Source organism: Caretta caretta, chromosome 1, assembly GCF_965140235.1.
Source record: "Caretta caretta isolate rCarCar2 chromosome 1, rCarCar1.hap1, whole genome shotgun sequence".
Lineage (NCBI taxonomy): Eukaryota > Metazoa > Chordata > Testudines > Cheloniidae > Caretta > Caretta caretta.
In genome coordinates, this window is record NC_134206.1 from 39,613,211 (window position 1) to 39,629,858 (window position 16,648).

Sequence of the window (16,648 nt, forward strand, 5' to 3'; positions counted from 1 at the left end):
TTTAACTTCAAACTCAGGTTTCATTATGTAGAGTAGCTCCTATTAATCATAGATTTGTTACATATTTAAAATGTCTACCTTGTGAAAAGGTATGGGTTTCTATAGAAACAAGTGTCTTCAGCAGGAGAACAGCAAAGTGTAGCTGGTCAGGCGTAGGTATAATTTTGTATCAAATGACGTCATGCATTTCTACCTTGACAAGGTTAATTGTAAAGTTCGCTTTTTTTCAATCAAAAACCTGCTGAACTGTGCCTGCTGAAGTTAGCCTGAGCACACAGAATATAACTTCACTGAAATGCTGCAGATCACTTGTTATCCTATCAAAATATTAAAAAGTTATGTTTTTGTTTGTTTTAAATATTAGTACAAAATGGGTCATCTTAAATCAGTCTGTAAGTAACAATCATTGTGATAAGAAGGTTCAGTAAAAACCACTGGACCTGATTCACATTTCACTTTAACCAGTTTTACCGCAGTGTATCTCGATTGACTTCAGTAGAGCTACTCCTGATTTTTGTCGTTAATTCAGAGGAAAATGAGGCCCAATATAATTTAACAGCTTAATCCAAAAAGTTCAAGTAACACTGACTGCTCTGTGACACAGGAAGCATGGGACCTAAATTTTGAGCCTAAACACCTGGCAGTATAAGAACCAGAACAGAGTAGAATGAATAGAAAACATTGAATACTAAACCAAATTCACAAGGCTGGCAAGCTAACAAAAAAGCTAGCAGTAGACTTACACAGATGTAACTGAGGGAAGAATATGGTCCAGTTTGGATAAAAATGGATCAAAATACCTTTTTGGCACCAACCTCAAGTACCATGAAAATACCTACAGCCAAAAGACGCTGTTAGTAAAGCAAAACAAAGAAACAAAACTGTACATTTCTATTATTTGTATTATGGTGGTACCTAGGAACCCCATAGTACTATGTTCTGTACTATGCATAGTAAGAGACAGCTCCTGTCCCAAAGAGATTACAATCTAAATAGTCAAGACAAAGGAAGTATTACTATTACAGTTTTACATGTGGGGCACCCAGGCACGATGACATTAACTGACTTTTCCAAGGCCTCACAGGAAGTCTGTGATAGTGCCAGGAATGAAACTTCCATCTCTAGCTAGGAGTGTGATCAAACCAGCAGACAAAGAGGGCACCATTGTAGTCCTCAACCGTGACTACATTAATAAGGCCAATCGACAACTCTCCAACAACACCTTCTATAAAGAACTCAAAGAAGATCCAACACCACAATTTACCCAGGAACTTAAGAATATAAAGCAATCAATTTGCAAACATCTAGAAGATAATAAGATGATAAGTAACAGTCAGCATGGAATTGTCAAGAAGAAATCGTGTCAAACCAACCTGATAGTTTTCTTTGACAGGCTAACAAGCTTTATGGATGGGGGGGAAGCAGTAGACATGGTATATCTTGACTTTAGTAAGGCTTTTGATACTGTCTCGCATGACCTTCTCATAAAGAAATTAGGGAAATGCAACCTAGATAGAGCTACTATAAGGTGGGTGCAAAACTGGTTGGAAAATTGTTCCCAGAGAGTAGTTATCAGTGGTTCACAGTCATGCTGGAAGGGCATAATAAGTGGGGTCCTGCAAGGATCAGTTCTGGGTCCAGTTCTATTCAATATCTTCATTAATGAGTTAGATAATGGTATAGAGAGTACACTTATAAAGTTGCAGACAATACCAAGCTGGGAGGGGTTGCAAGTGCTTTGGAGAATAGAATTAAAATTCAAAATGATCTGGACAAACTGGAGAAATGGTACAAAGTACTCCACTTAGGAAGGAACAATCACTTGCACACATATAAAGTGGGAAATGACTGCCTAGGAAGGAGTACTGTGGAAAGAGGTCTGGGGGTTAATAGTGGACCATAAGCTAAATATAAATCAACAGTGTTGCAAAAAAAGCAAACATCTTTCTGGGATATATTAGCACAGGGGTGGGCAAACTATGGCCGGGGGGACACATACGGCCCTTCAGATGTTTTAATCTGGCCCTCAAGCTCCCACCGGGGAATGGGGGGCTGGGGCTTGCCCCGCTCCATGCATGCTGTGGCTCCATGTGGCTCCCAGAAGCAGCGGCATGTCCCCCCTCTGGCTCCTACAGGTAAGGGCAGCCGGGGGCTCTGCACACGGCCCCCGCAGCTCCCATTGGTCAGGAACCATGGTCAATGGGAGCTGCAGGGACGGTGCATTCGGACAGAGCAGCATGTGGAGCCCCCTGGCTGCCCTATGCATAGGAGCTGGAGGGGGGACATGCCACTGCTTCCGGGAGCTACGCTTGAGATAAGCACCACCCGTATCCTGCACCCCTGACCCCTTCCTGTGCCCCAACCCCGTGCCCTAGCCCTGATCCCCCTCCTGCCCTATGAGCCCCTCCATCCCAGCCAGAGCACCCTCCTGCACCCCCAACCCCTCATCCTCAGCCCCACCCCAGAGCCCGCACCCCCCAGCTGGAGCTCTCACCCCCCACTGCACCCCAACCCCCTGCCCCAGTCTGGAGCCCCTTCCCACACCCTGAACTCCTAATTTCTTGCCCCACCCCAGAGCCCTCACCCCCTCCCACACCCCAACCCCAATTTCATGAGCATTCATGGCCCCCCATACAATTTCCATACCCAGATGTGGCCCTTGGGCCAAAAAGTTTGCCCACCCCTGTATTAGCATGAGTGTTGTTAGCAAGACACGAGAAGTAATTCTTCCTCTCTACTCCACACTGATTAGGCCTCAACTGGAGTATTGTGTCCAGTTCTGGGCGCCACATTTCAGGAAAGATGTGGACAAATTGGGGAAAGTCCAGAGAAGAGCAACAAAAATGATTAAAGGTCTAGAAAACATGACCTATGAGGGAAGATTGAAAAAAATGGTTTTGTTTAGTCTGGAAAAGATATGACTGAGAGGGGACATGATAACAGTTTTCAAGTACATAAAAGGTTGTTACACGAAGGAGGGATAAAAATTGTTCTTAACCCCTGAGGATAAGACAAGAAGCAATGGGCTTAAATTGCAGCAAAAGCAGTTTAGGTTGGACATTAGAAAAAACTTCCTGTCAGGGTGGTTAAGCACTGGAATGAATCACCTAAGGAGGTTGTGGTGTCTCCATCGTTGGAGATTTTTAAGAGCAGGTTAGACAAACACCTGTCAGGAATGGTCTAGATAATATTTAGTCCTGCCATTAGGCAGGGGACTGGACTAGATGACTTCTCAAGGTCCCTTCCAGTCCTATGATTCTGTGAATATCATCAAATCCTTCCCCAAACAACTCCAAGAGAAACTCTACAAACTTATCCCCCATGAACCCACTCCAGGGGCCATCTACAAGCTTCCCACAATACACAAACAAGCCAGACTCATCATATCTGGCCATGGCACTTTCACTGAAGGAATATTGAGACTCATAGAAACCATCTTCAAACCACTCAACACATCCCCTGGAGCCACCCCCCTGCCCATGGAGCCTGGCTGCCATGAAATGCTCCCCAAGGTGCTCCCCGGAGTACTCATCCCCTTTGGCCACCTGCTTCTCAGCAGCCCATTCACACCCCGCTCACCAGCCGTGGACCTGCCATTGCAGCTGGGTCACTCTCCCCACACTCCCTGCGAGCAGAATGGAACCACCCCTTGCTTCCCTTGGCTGGCCTGCACCAGCCCCATAGCTGCTGGGCTTATGGTTGCACAGCCCGAGCTCTGCGCTTTATGCTGAAGTCAGAGCTGAACAGCTGATTTTGAGGGCAAGCGTTGTCTATCGTGGCAAGTGTGTAATGAACAGGCTGGAGTGTACATGCACCATGTACCTCTCCTGGTTCTCCTGGATGTCATGGTTCCTACACTGCTAACAGATAGCAGAGATTCTCCGTTAGCTCAGGTATCAGGGCCCTGTGCTTTGGTGCAGGTGACGGGGATCTGTGAAGCTCTGCAAGGCTGTTGTGTGCAGCACAGGGGCACATGGTGGTCCCATCTGGCTGTGGAACCCTCACAACGGAGCAGCACCTCCCCGAGGCATTCCTTCGCCTACCCAGTGAGCTGTTCAATGCAGTGAAAAGGCTGTTACAGAATAGAACAGGGTGAAATAAAAGCTGGTCACTGTAATTTGAAATCCATGGGTGACAGGGGCCATCATTTCATCAGCAGCTGTGAAAAACTTGAGCCTCCAGACCCCTCAGCTGGAATTGCAGCCTGGGACTCCCCAGTTCCCTGGAGCTGGCCGCACATGAGTGCCAGGGGGCACTCACTGCCATGTGAGGCTCTAGGAGGCCTTTGCTCCTTGCCATTGCCATGAAGTTGTGTCTAAGGGGCAGAGGCCATCCCCGTGAGCAGCAAAGGCCCCAGGACAGCACCGACCCTGTGAGTGGCCTGAGCAGTGCCCCAAGGGTATGTGTCAGTGTGATTGTGACAGGATCCCCAGGGTACATCCTGGATCTGGGGTACCACTGTGTCCCCCTTAACTCTCCACCCCAGGCTGTCTCTCACAATTCTTTGCTAGTGACAAGCAGCAAACCCCTCCAGGCCCTGTTATCACGTAACCTAACAGTATGTGGAGCCAAACACCCAGCTAAATTGCATGAATGCTCCCTAAGCCACTCATGAATCACACAGAGAAAGGCACCAGCAAATCTCTCAAGCCCCCCGCCTTGCACCCCTGGAATATACCATCTTGCCCTGTCAGAAGCCTGACCAGTGTAAGTGTATTAACTAGTCCGCACCTCCCTTGAGGTGGAGAGGACACACACTAGCCTTTGTAAACTGAGCTGAGCTTTCCCAAGCACTTCAACCAAAACACACTGTTTTAGGTAAAATATAAAACAGATTTATTAACTACAGAAAGAGAGATTTTAAGTGATTACAAGTGGTAGGCACAAAAGGTCAGAGATAGTTACCAAAGAAAATAAAAGTAAGCACACAGTCTAAATCTTAACCCTTATTTAGACTAAGCAGTATTTGGATCAAGCAGTTTTCTCACCCCACGAGATGTTGCAGTTGTTGATACACAGGCTTCCTCTCTCTCCCCCAGTGCTGAGAAGGGCCAGACCCTGGCGGGCCACACAGTTCTGCCAGGGATCAGCCCTGCACACAGGTTAGGGAGTGTGAGCAGAGCCAGTGGCGCATGGCCAGACAGTGGGTCTGGGGAAGGAAATAGCTCCATTCTGAGCTAATCACCCACACAGAGGGCCAGTCCATGATGGCAGCAGATCGTTGTGGAACCAGGACTCAAGAGGGTGTGAGAGCGGAAAAGTCCCTTTAGTGCCACATCCTGAAATGAGGGAGCACTCTTGTGGCAAGTGCCCTCTATAACAATCACACTAATGCAGTTTATAATCAGACTAGAAATTAAATTTTGTTTTTAGCTGACACGGCGCTGAGACCCCATTGTGCTCACATTGGAGTCGATGGTAAAACTCCCGTTGACTTCAGTAGGGGAAAGATTGGGTCACTGCCTTATTTTTATAGCTCCTTTCATTTAAAAGGAAACTCAAAGCACTTAATAAACTTAAATTAATTAACAAGCTATATACCAGATTCATCACTAGCTCTGCTGATCCAGACTGCAAACATGGCAAGGAATGCTGTCTGTCTTCAGTTTGCTAATAGACATCACCCCTTCCTCTTGGATAAAGATCTAGTCACAGTGATCCATCTGTCACCTTCAGACTGAATCAGTGTACATCACTAAATCTGGGACTGAAAGAAGCAACAAAGAGGTTCCAGCTGGAGAACTGGCTGCTCTGCAGGGAGGAGGCTGGCTGCGGGCCACCTCAGGCATCAGACAGTGCTCCACCCTCTACCTTGATCACCTATCCATTGAGGTCAAGAACCGATACGCACTACTGGCAGCAGGAGAAGAGGAGCAGACCCCAATGGTTGGGAGATAAGCCACTTGCCCCCAAGACTTGGAGGCTCACGGCAACTACCCCCAAGAGAGTGGTGGTGGTTGGAGACTCCCTTCTGAGGACCTGACCTGACATCCTGGGTGTATGCTATTTGCATCTGCGACACTATGGAAAGGGTGCTGAGGCTCATCTGGCTCTCTGACCATTACCCCCATGCTGCTCACCCACATGGGCCCTTATAATACTTCCAGATATGACCCTGAACAGATCAGTAGTGACTATGGGTCTCTGGAAGCAAGGGTGAAGGAGTTGGGACTGCTGGTTGAGAGTAAGGGCCCAGATAGGGAAAGACACAAGGCCAGCTCTAGGATTTTTGTTGCCCCAAGCAAAAATTTTTTGACAGCCCCCACTTTTTTTTGTGCCCCCCCCAACTCCACCTCTTCCCAAACCCTTCCCCAAATCCCCGGCATGCCGCATTTCCACCCGGCATGCCGCATTTCCTCCCCCCAATTGTTTCCTGCGGCTCCCCCACTGCAACCCCCCACCCTGTGGCCTGGCCAGTGCCGGAATGCCGCCCCTAGAAATGTGCCGCCCCAAGTACCTGCTTGTTTTGCTGGTGCCTAGAGCTGGCCCCGGATGGACACATCCTGGAGATTAACGCCTGGCTGCACAGATAATGTCAATAGGAGGGCTCTGGCTTCCTCAACCATGGGATGCTCTTCCAGGAAGGAGGACTACTGGGAAAAGAATGTGGGTCCACAACTTAGCAGAGAAGGAGCGCTAATAATGGATGACACTTGCTTTGCTTCGCTTCAGTCCTCACTAAATAAGGTTAATTGTGATAAGATACTTATCACAATTAATATTAACAACAAGAGGGAAGGAACACAAGCCAGAAGAGGGAAGGAACAGGTTAAAAATATGTAGATAAGTTAGATGTATCATCAGCAGGATCTGATTAAATTAACCCTAAGGTATTTAAGGAACGAGCTGAAACAATCTCAGAACCATTAGCAATTATCTTTGAGAATTTATGAAGATGGGTGAGGTCCCAGAGGACTGGAGAACAGCAAACATAGTACCTATCTTTAAAAATAGGAACAAAGAGGACATAGAGAATTATAGACTAGCAGCCTAACATTGATAGCTGGAAAGATAATGGAACAAATTATTACATAATCAGTTTGTAAGCACCTGTAAGATAATAGGGTTATAAATAGCCAACATTGACTTGTGAAGAACAAATTATGCCAGACATCCTAATTTCCTTCTTTAACAGGGTTCCTGGTCCAGTGGATGAGGGGAAGCAATATACATGATAGATCTTGATTTGAGTAAGTCTTTTGACACAATCCCACATGATATTCTTATAAGCAAATGAGGTCTAGGAGAAATTATCATCAATTGGGGGCATAACTGGTTGATAAACCATACTCAAATAGCAGTTATCAATGGTTTATTATCAGGCTGGGAGCCTGTATCCAGTGAGGTCTCACAGGGATCTGTCCTGGATCCAGTACTATTCAATATTTTGTCTGGATTGTGATCAGGACACAGGGCAGTCAGGCTTGATGGTCAGAGCCATGGGAGATGATCAAACCCAGAGATTAGAACAGAGCCGAGCTGGAGTCCAGAATCAGGACCATGGGATGCTCAGGAGGCACAGATGAGAACAGCAGTAAGAGTCAGAGCCAGGGATCAGAAGCCAAAAGCCAGAGCTAGTTAGGGAGCTGGAGATGTGGTCAGGAAGCAGATCTAGGGGTGTAAAGAATGGAGAAGGGTAGGAACTGAAACCAGCACAGAAAGAAACAGGATGAACTGCAGCTGCAGACACAAAATGCATTGAGTAGCCAGCAAGCTCTGGAGGCTGCTGGGTAAAGTAGTAGCTAGCTCCACCCCCCTACCAATCAGGAAGTGCAATCAACCAAGCAGCGCCTTCCAGGATCAATTGTGTCCAGTGTGTTGCTAGCAGACTGGCCCTGCAGCAGTTGGCTCCCTGGAAATTTTTATTAATGACTTGGATAGTGGATTGCAGAGTATGCTTATAAAATTTGTGGATGACAGCAAGTTGGGAGACATTGTGAGCAATGTGGCTGACAGGATTAGAATTCAAAATGACCCTGACAAATTGGAGAATTGGTCTGAAATCAACAAGTTGAAAATCAATAAAGAAAAGTGCAAAGAAGGAAAAAATCAACACAGGGAATAACTGACTAAGCAGTAATACTGCTGAAAAGGATCTAGGGGTTATGGTGGATCACAGATTGAATAAAAGCCATATGGGGTCATTAGGAGGGTTAATGAGGAGACATTGGATAACCTATTTTAAGTATGCTGATGACACTTAGCTTTAGATCTACATTTCATACTAGGCTGAAGAGAAAGTTGAGAACCTTTGGGTAGAGACTGAAGTATGGATGAGAGCAATTTGGCTGTAGAATTGCAGTATAATTGCTCTGAAGTACATGAAATCATTATGTAATGCTATTGCAATTAAATTATCTCACAGTGTAGAGAGATGAATGGTGATGAGACATCTAGACCAGGATTTAGGGGGCCTAATTCTCCCAAGGCAGGATACTAGTAACTTCCAGTGATGCCAACAGGAGATATTCTTATCCAGCGGATGGAGAATTGAGCTCCAAGACTGGAATTAGTGAGAAAATGGGAGGAAAGGGTTAGTGTCATTTAAACTGTTTCCCCCAGTGTATGCTAGTGTTAACAGTTGCAAACAAATACGTTTCTGCTTTCCAAAATACATATGGGGATACCCCATATACTCATGTATACTTCTATGCATGGGCACCCTAGAAATCAAGATTATTATAAACCAAGTTATTCTTCTGCATCCCAGGCTATGCTCTATGCAACTTTCAGTAAGAAAGGTTGGTGTGAGATGAAGATGTTGAAGGTTTGCATACCTTGAATTTTCCTTAATAGTAGGTCAGTTCCCTTTGATCCATGTTGATTTCAGGTCAGACAGTCCATGGAGATTTTAATTTTTAAATTAAAGGTCTGGTTATAGCCTAAAAATTTAGGAAATTCTGAATGAAACTTCAGTTTGATCCTAAACTGTGTTGATTGGTCTTGCAGCACAGAGAACAATATACAGTGGGTGTCATTTGCCTTCCCAGTACGGGTAGACAGATATGCACTAGCTCTGCTCAAGCTCGCCTGTTAAAAATAGCAGCCTGGCCACAGAGGCTCGGATGCCCAAGTACTTACCCAGGGGGTTGGGTACAATTGAACTTGGGCGGCGAGCCTAAGACCCCACCCACCACGCCCCACTGCTCTTTTTAGCACACTAGCTTGAGCATAGCTAGCACATCTGTATACTTGCACTGGGAAGCACATACCCAGGCCCAGCTGCAGTGTAATCATACCCTTAGAAACAATCAACATTTACCACAGTGTGGTTTGTGTGGTGTTTCCAGTACACAGAATGGAAAGAATCACAAATGTTGCAATAAACTTAACTGTCATAGATGGTAAATCTTTATAATTTTTTTTGAGTAGCACCCACTGTAAATAGTGTTATGAAGATATGCATATGTCTAAACTGAATAACTACATGACCATATTGTCCTAATAATCCCTCCTTTGGTTGCTTGTTTGTTACCCTCACTTGTGTTCTGTTTAATTATAGATTATAAAGCTCTTTAGGGCAGGAACATAAAATTTCCAAAAGTACCTATGGTACAGATCCTGAAAGATATTTAGGTGTCTCACTCCCACTGAGGGGAGTGAGGTACCTACATACCTTTCAGGACCTGGGCTACATGATTTAGGAGCTAATGTCCCACTTTCAAAAGTGACTTAGGCATTTATAGAAGCTTAGGCCTGGTGGAAAGCCAATGAGACTTAGGCTCCTAGATACCTAAAATCACTTTTGAAATGAGGCTGAGGCATCTAAATCACATAGGTGTTTTTGAACATTTTATCCCTTGTCTTTCACTTGTTTTTGTGAAGTATTTAACCACTTTTGGCTGCCATAAAGATAAATAAATACTATCTCTAAGATGACACCCTGATCTCATACCCCTTGCTGTACCTGGGCATTGGCCCTTAAGACACGTTTTCTAAAGGTCTCCACTTTGTGTAGGTGCAGAACATGAGCATGATCGAGCCCACAGCTCCATGCCTCGTGAGGTAAACAGGCACAGTCACCCAGTCTAGTTGCACACATGTGGGGCCATACCGCTGTAACTTTTGTGCATGCATGAATCAGAGGCTGTTTGCATGTTAATGTAATGTAGGGGAAATTGGTGTTTTAATAGCAAGGGTTATTGGTGCAGATGCAGTTATTTATAAACCATTTCATTGATTCAAACAGGAAAGCTTGCCTGTACAATTGGGGTATGGAGGGCAGAGAGAGAGAGAGAGAGATTAATGGTGTTTTTTTACATTTTACCGGTGTGTATATATGGAGATAATGAATTACTAACTTCTCGAGTGACAGTGTGCAGGCACCCATGACTGCAATTGTACATTTACTTAGCAACATTGATACGTAGAAGGAGGCATTTCCTGAGTGCCAATTAAGCTGTGCTGCTCTTAGTGTGAGAAGGAATATATACCAGGGTATGCTGAGACAATGTTTAAAAGGCGATACCTCACCGAGGGGATGAGAGGAGTGTTACAGGTGGCTCTTCCCTTTCCAACCCCCTACCCACCTCCCCATCCTGAGAGCCATGGGAAGCAATTTCAGCCCGTGCAGCACAAGTCAGGGAAGTCCTTCCCCTGTTCTGTGGCTTGAGCCAGCTTGTAAAGGCCCCGTGGAGTCTATTACACCAGAGGGGATCATCCAAGCACAGCACGCTCGCCTCGTTCACTCCCATCCAGTACAACTCCAACATGCCTCAATTCTGGCTTTATGCCAGGCAAGGATTTCCTTAGAACAGCTTTTAATCTCCTTCATGCTGCCAGAGCGAAAAACAGAGCAGTGGAGAATCAGGCTCATGGTTCCTGTTTCAAACAACTTACAAAGCAGGGAGTTGCACCAGTCTTCTCCGGGAGTCGCACCAGTTTAACTAAAGATGTGAATTTAAACCAAAATAATGAAACCAGTGCAAACCTATGCAGACACGCTTATTTCAATTTGAGTGGCTTATTGCAGTTTACCTAGTGTCCATTAAGAACTGGTTTAAACTAAACTGAAATAAGCTACTCTTAAACCAAAAAGAATGTCCACACATGGAGTTGGCACCGACTTAACTAAACAAGTTTAATTAATCCAGTGCAAATTTGTGTGTAGACATGGCCTAAGAGTTAAATACTGGCAAGTGCAGAGGGAAGGGAAGTAACATAAAAGTAATCTACACCGAGTTGTTGGTATATGCCTTTTATTTCTAAGGGTTTTCATTTAGTTATTTTGCTTATTTTAATCATTTATAAATCATAATGGGTCATATTCTACCATCTTTAATTGGTCGACATTTCCGCTGACTGTTTGACACAGGAATTTAGTATAACCAAGTGCTATTAGAATATGTCCTTATTCTCCCTTATTCCTCTGTTTGGCTGCAGATGACAGTTTAGCCAGATATTATTCCTTTCCATTGGTATTATTTTCTTTAAAGATTAAAAATAAAAATAGCTTCCATTGTAAATGATATTGTTACCCCAAAGGACAGAAACTCAAAGATGAGGCTGATGTTCTGTCTCTTCATGCTGTGTTGAGAAGGACAAAAGCCCAGAGGCATGTGGGAAGGACGGAGTGACATTCTCATTTGGAAATTTTCTGAATTCTGTTAGTTTGTGCTAACTGAAATCCTGAAACATGCAGCATTTAACAGGACAGTGTCAATACCAAATAGAAATCACATTTCTGTCTGAAAATTATTTACCTCCTAGTGTTACACATCAAACCATAGCTGAGTATAAATGAGAGGGATTAGAAAGAAAAAAATCTCTGTTTTTCTTCTCATTTTGCCTGTACCTTTCACAGCACTTAAGCAAGGGATGATGCATCAGTGGCAGTACCACAGGAGACACTGTGCCTCAGAAATATTCCCCCTCAGGCACACTTCCATCTTGCTCCAGTGGAGTAGAAAGTAATTTGTTGACGGCCTATACCAGCAGCCAGTTATGATCCCCTGTGCCAGCTCAGCTGTGCTTCTCACCCTTCACCACCCATCTCTCCTGGAGGACAAAGCGGGGTTTGGACAGGGCTGGTTCTCAGCGATACGGTGAGCTAGCACCTTCCTCAGCTACTAACTTGTTCTCCAAAATCTCAGCTTCCTTTTTTTAAACGAAAGTCGTCATTGTTATGGTTGTTAAGAAAGCCTCAGAAATATGAACCAGGTGTAACAGATTGTGATGGGGCATCTGCCCCACACTGGCAGAAAAGGGGTTAAAAGCAGCCCTATGGAGGCAGTGCAGGAGACAGCCAATCTGAGAAGGGCTGAGGGGAGTAGCCAATCAGGGCAAAGCAGGCCCATATAAAAAGGGAGCTGCAGGGCAGCAGAAGGGAGTTCTCTGCCAGGAGCCCAGGGAGGAAGAACTGGGTCCCTGAAGGGCTGAGAGAACTGCCAGCACCCTGGACAGAGCAGTGCTGCCAACAGGGGCTGAGGGAGCAAGAGGCAGTTCCTGGTTGGCTGTTGAGAGTTGCAGATTGAGGCCCTGATGCAAGGGCAAGGAGGGTGCTTGATCCACATGGGAAGTGGTAGACCATGGACTGCAGTTTGCCACTGAAGGGTGTGGCTGGACAGTAGACTTCAGGTCCCCCCAAAAAGGGGGGGGGCATAGAGAGTGGCACAGCAAGAGTGCAGTGTCATTGAAGAGGATGCTGTGGTCCTTGGAGTGACATGGGCCCAGGAACAGAGGTGACAGTACACAAGACAACACCCAAAGAGGGTGCAGTGCTAATTCCTCAGACAGCCAGCAGGAAGTGCTACAGTGGTGAGTCATCCCTCATCACACAGATGTCTATGTGAGTCTGCAGAGAGCTTGGAACAAAGCTCCAATGGGTGCAAACTGCCCCATTCACAGTATTGCCAACTCCAACTGTTCAAAATAATGAGATTGGCTTAAAAATTAAGATTTTAAAAAGTTATAAATGGTGGCTTCTCTTTATTGGCATTTTGGATTTTGAGCATTTGCCTGTCACATTTTCAAGATTTTTCACTGCCACCACTAGAGGGAGACATTTACTTTTTAAAATACAGCTGAGAGTCTCATACAAATCCATAAATGGGGCACTAAAAACCCCCACCATATCTTGTGAGACTCATGAGAATTGGCAATCTCTGTTAACTCAGATGCTGATGATTTCAGTGTCACCATTGTTACCTCTAATTCCTTTCGTGTAGGAAAGGAGAGGGAGGCTCACAGGCCTCTGCACAATTTACAGTGAGTGACCCTCTCATTTTTGTGCCATGAGTGTGTGGCGTTTGGGACAGCCTGCCCACTCAGGAAGAAGCCTAACCCAAGAAACTTCGTAGAGCCTATGGGCATGCCTGCTCTACCAAGGGGCATCCAAGCTCCAGGGGTGCTCAGATAGCATGCATAATTCTGTTTTTTGACAATATTCATAGTCTACGGCGAGCAACATCTCATTTTGGTGACTTGTTGCGTGTGGAGTTTATTTTGTGGGTGGAGCCTGGAAGAGCCCCATTGTCTATACTTTCCAACTGTGACATCTCTGAGAAGGTATTGGGGGTTACAATGTCCCACAGTTCTGGATGCCCAGTCAAAGTCTGGGTAACCTACCTCTCAGTGAGAGCCAATGGGATTCTAACTACTTGAGGCATGTAGTCCAAGTCGCTATCTATCCCGACTTGAGTGGCACCAAATTTCAAATAGTTTTGTTCAAATCTGCATAATCTAACACTTACGTTTATAGATAAGGTGCTGCTCATCTAGCTGTATAACTTTATGGTCATTAGATGTTTGTACAGAGACTAGCCTAGCAATAAGGCCCCTTGATCAGTGATTAGGACCGTTTGATACTACTTCATCGATAATAAAAAATACAAGACACTGCAGAGAGATAGATACAGTCACATGTCTGGCAAATCAATTCAAGACAAAACTAAACATTTATTTCATTCAATTTTATCTGAAATGATATTCTGCTCCCTTGCTCTCTCTATGAGCTTGTCTACACAGTGGGGGTAATGCGCCTACAGGGCTGTGATTTCTAAAACACACTACATGTTGCACATTAATTGGTCCATCTATACCCTGCTGGTGCACCCTAACTGTTTCCTAATCCCCTTTAATGTAGCACTGTTTGAAGCAGTTCTATATTAAACCATGTTAGGGAACCTTTATGGTGCAGTATATCAGAAATGTATCATACACCCATCCAGGTACTACCCCTTAAAAGGTTATGCAGACTCAACCATCTTTCATTGCACAGCTTCCATAAAAGGTTCCTGGCTTCCTCTTTGTAGCCATAATCTGCAATGAAGCTCTTCAAGTGAAAGTCTCACAGTGTAAACACATACATCCCACCTTAACTTTCTCCTGAGAATGAAGACACCTGAAAAGTATAACTTCCTTCCAGGGTCTGCAGTGAGGGATTTGCAGAGATCCTGCAATGAGTCCTCATTACAATCTGTCTCCCTCAGGATTCGGCTCTTTTCATCTGTCTTCCCTGAGCGAAGGCAGCAGAAAGTGGCTGCTATTAAGGATTTGAAGGATTCAGGACAAAAATCAAGGGACTCTTCATTATTTCAGCATAAAGGGCTTTACAAAACTGCTGAGGCCCTCTCCACTGCCCTTAAAATCAATGTAGCATTCTATAACAGTTTTTAAGGGGTTAAAAACTGTCCATATCTCCATATCTCCATTTTGGTAAGTACATCTTAAGAAAGGACATACAGGGTTAGGCCAATGCTCCATGTAGCTCAGTGGCCAATGACAGATGCTTCAGAGAGAAAAGGACAATTGAGTGATCATCCCATCATCTAGTCCCAGCTTCTGTCAGTCAGAGGTTTAGGGACACTGTGAGCATGACATTGCAGCCCTATCCATCTTGGCTAATAGCCATTGATGAACCTTGTGATGGGTTCCCTGTGGGGTGCCACCTGGAACTGGGGTACTACTGAACCCCCTGACCCACCAACTTGGGCTCCCTCTCTCACTGTACTGCTGTGACAAGCCAAAAAGCCCTCAAGCCTGCACTTTCACTGTCATACATGCAGGTTGGGACACACTCAGCTGAAGTTACAAGTAGGCTCTCTGACCAGCTCGTGCATGGGAAAGCTACTCCCAGCTCCTCAGATATGCACCCCCTCTGGAGTATAAACCCAAAATTATACCGTCTTGCACTGCACAGGGAACTGTACAGTATAAGCTCATAAAATTTGCCCCCTCCCTCAATGTGGAGAGGAATATGCAACAGCCTTTTGTCCCTAAGTTATGATTCCCACAGACAGATAAAGCCAAAACAAGCTTATTAACTACAGAAGATAATGTGATAGCAAACAGATCAAAGCAGATTATCTAGAAAATAAACAAAAAATGCAAATTAAACTTAATATACTAAATAGGCTATGAATAGCAGATTCTCACCCTAAGAGATAATACAAGCAGACTACATATTCTTAAGGGGCAAGCTGCACTTGCTTTACAGCTTGGAATCCCCAGGTGTTTTTTTCACAGGCTAAACATTCCTTTAGCCTGGGTCCACCACTTCCCCCAGTTCAGTTTTTGTTCCTGAGGTGTTTCCAGAAGTCATCTTGGTTGGGGAGTGAAGAACACCAGATGATGTCACTCCCTGCCTTATATAGCGTTTGCATTTGACAAAACTGCAGATTTTACTTCCTGGTCATTTTGAGAATGCCTAGATCCCAAGCTATTTGTAAATTCAGTTTGATTGTTCTCTCATCCTTATTGCAGATGTTGCTTTTAATGCTTTGTTCCCAAAACTTGGTTCCCAGACCAGTCTGTGGAAGAATACTGACAACCCAAGATGGAGTCGAGACATGTGATCTCATCACATGTCCTTGCAGAGTCATAGCAGCCATCATTCACAGACTTTCTAGAGCTTTCACAGGAAGGCTCATCAGGTGGATGATAAGCTTCTCCTAAGACCTATTGTTTTTTCCTAAATGCCCATTACCCTGAATAGGCCCTTCCCCACCCACTGTCTAGACTGAAAACATCTTGTCTAGTGGGCGTTACCCAGGTGTAACTACATTTGAAATACAGATACATAGTCAATATTCATAACTTCCAATACAAAAATGATACATGTATACAAATAGGATAATCCTATTCAGCAATCATAACCTTTTCAATATCTCATGACTTATCTTGCATAAAATACATTATAATGTTATAATCATATCATAATAGTATCACTTTGAAGAATATGGGGTGCAGTGTCAAAGACCTATCCTCCATGAACTTATCTAATTCTTTTTGGAACCCTGTTATATTTTTGGCCTTCACAACATCCCACGGCAATGAGTTCCACAGGCTGACTGTGTTTAGAACTACTTCCTTATGTATGTTTTAAACCTGCTACTGGTTCTTCTGTTATGTGAAGGGATAAGTAACACTTCCCTATTCACTTTCTACACACCGTTCATGATTTTATAGACCTCTATCATATCCCCCCTCCTTTAGTCATTTCTTTACTAAAATGGACTATTCCCTTCTCTTTAAACCCAGCCTTCCAAGCCTTTTATCATTTCAGTGATGAGTTATGCCATGATGAGACTTGTCTGAACTTGTATCTCTTTTTATAATCAAAAACCTAGAGCAAATATTTGGCTACCCAAATTAAATTAAAGATGAATGGATAACTAAGGGCAATCACTTCTACTCTCAGGGTTATGTG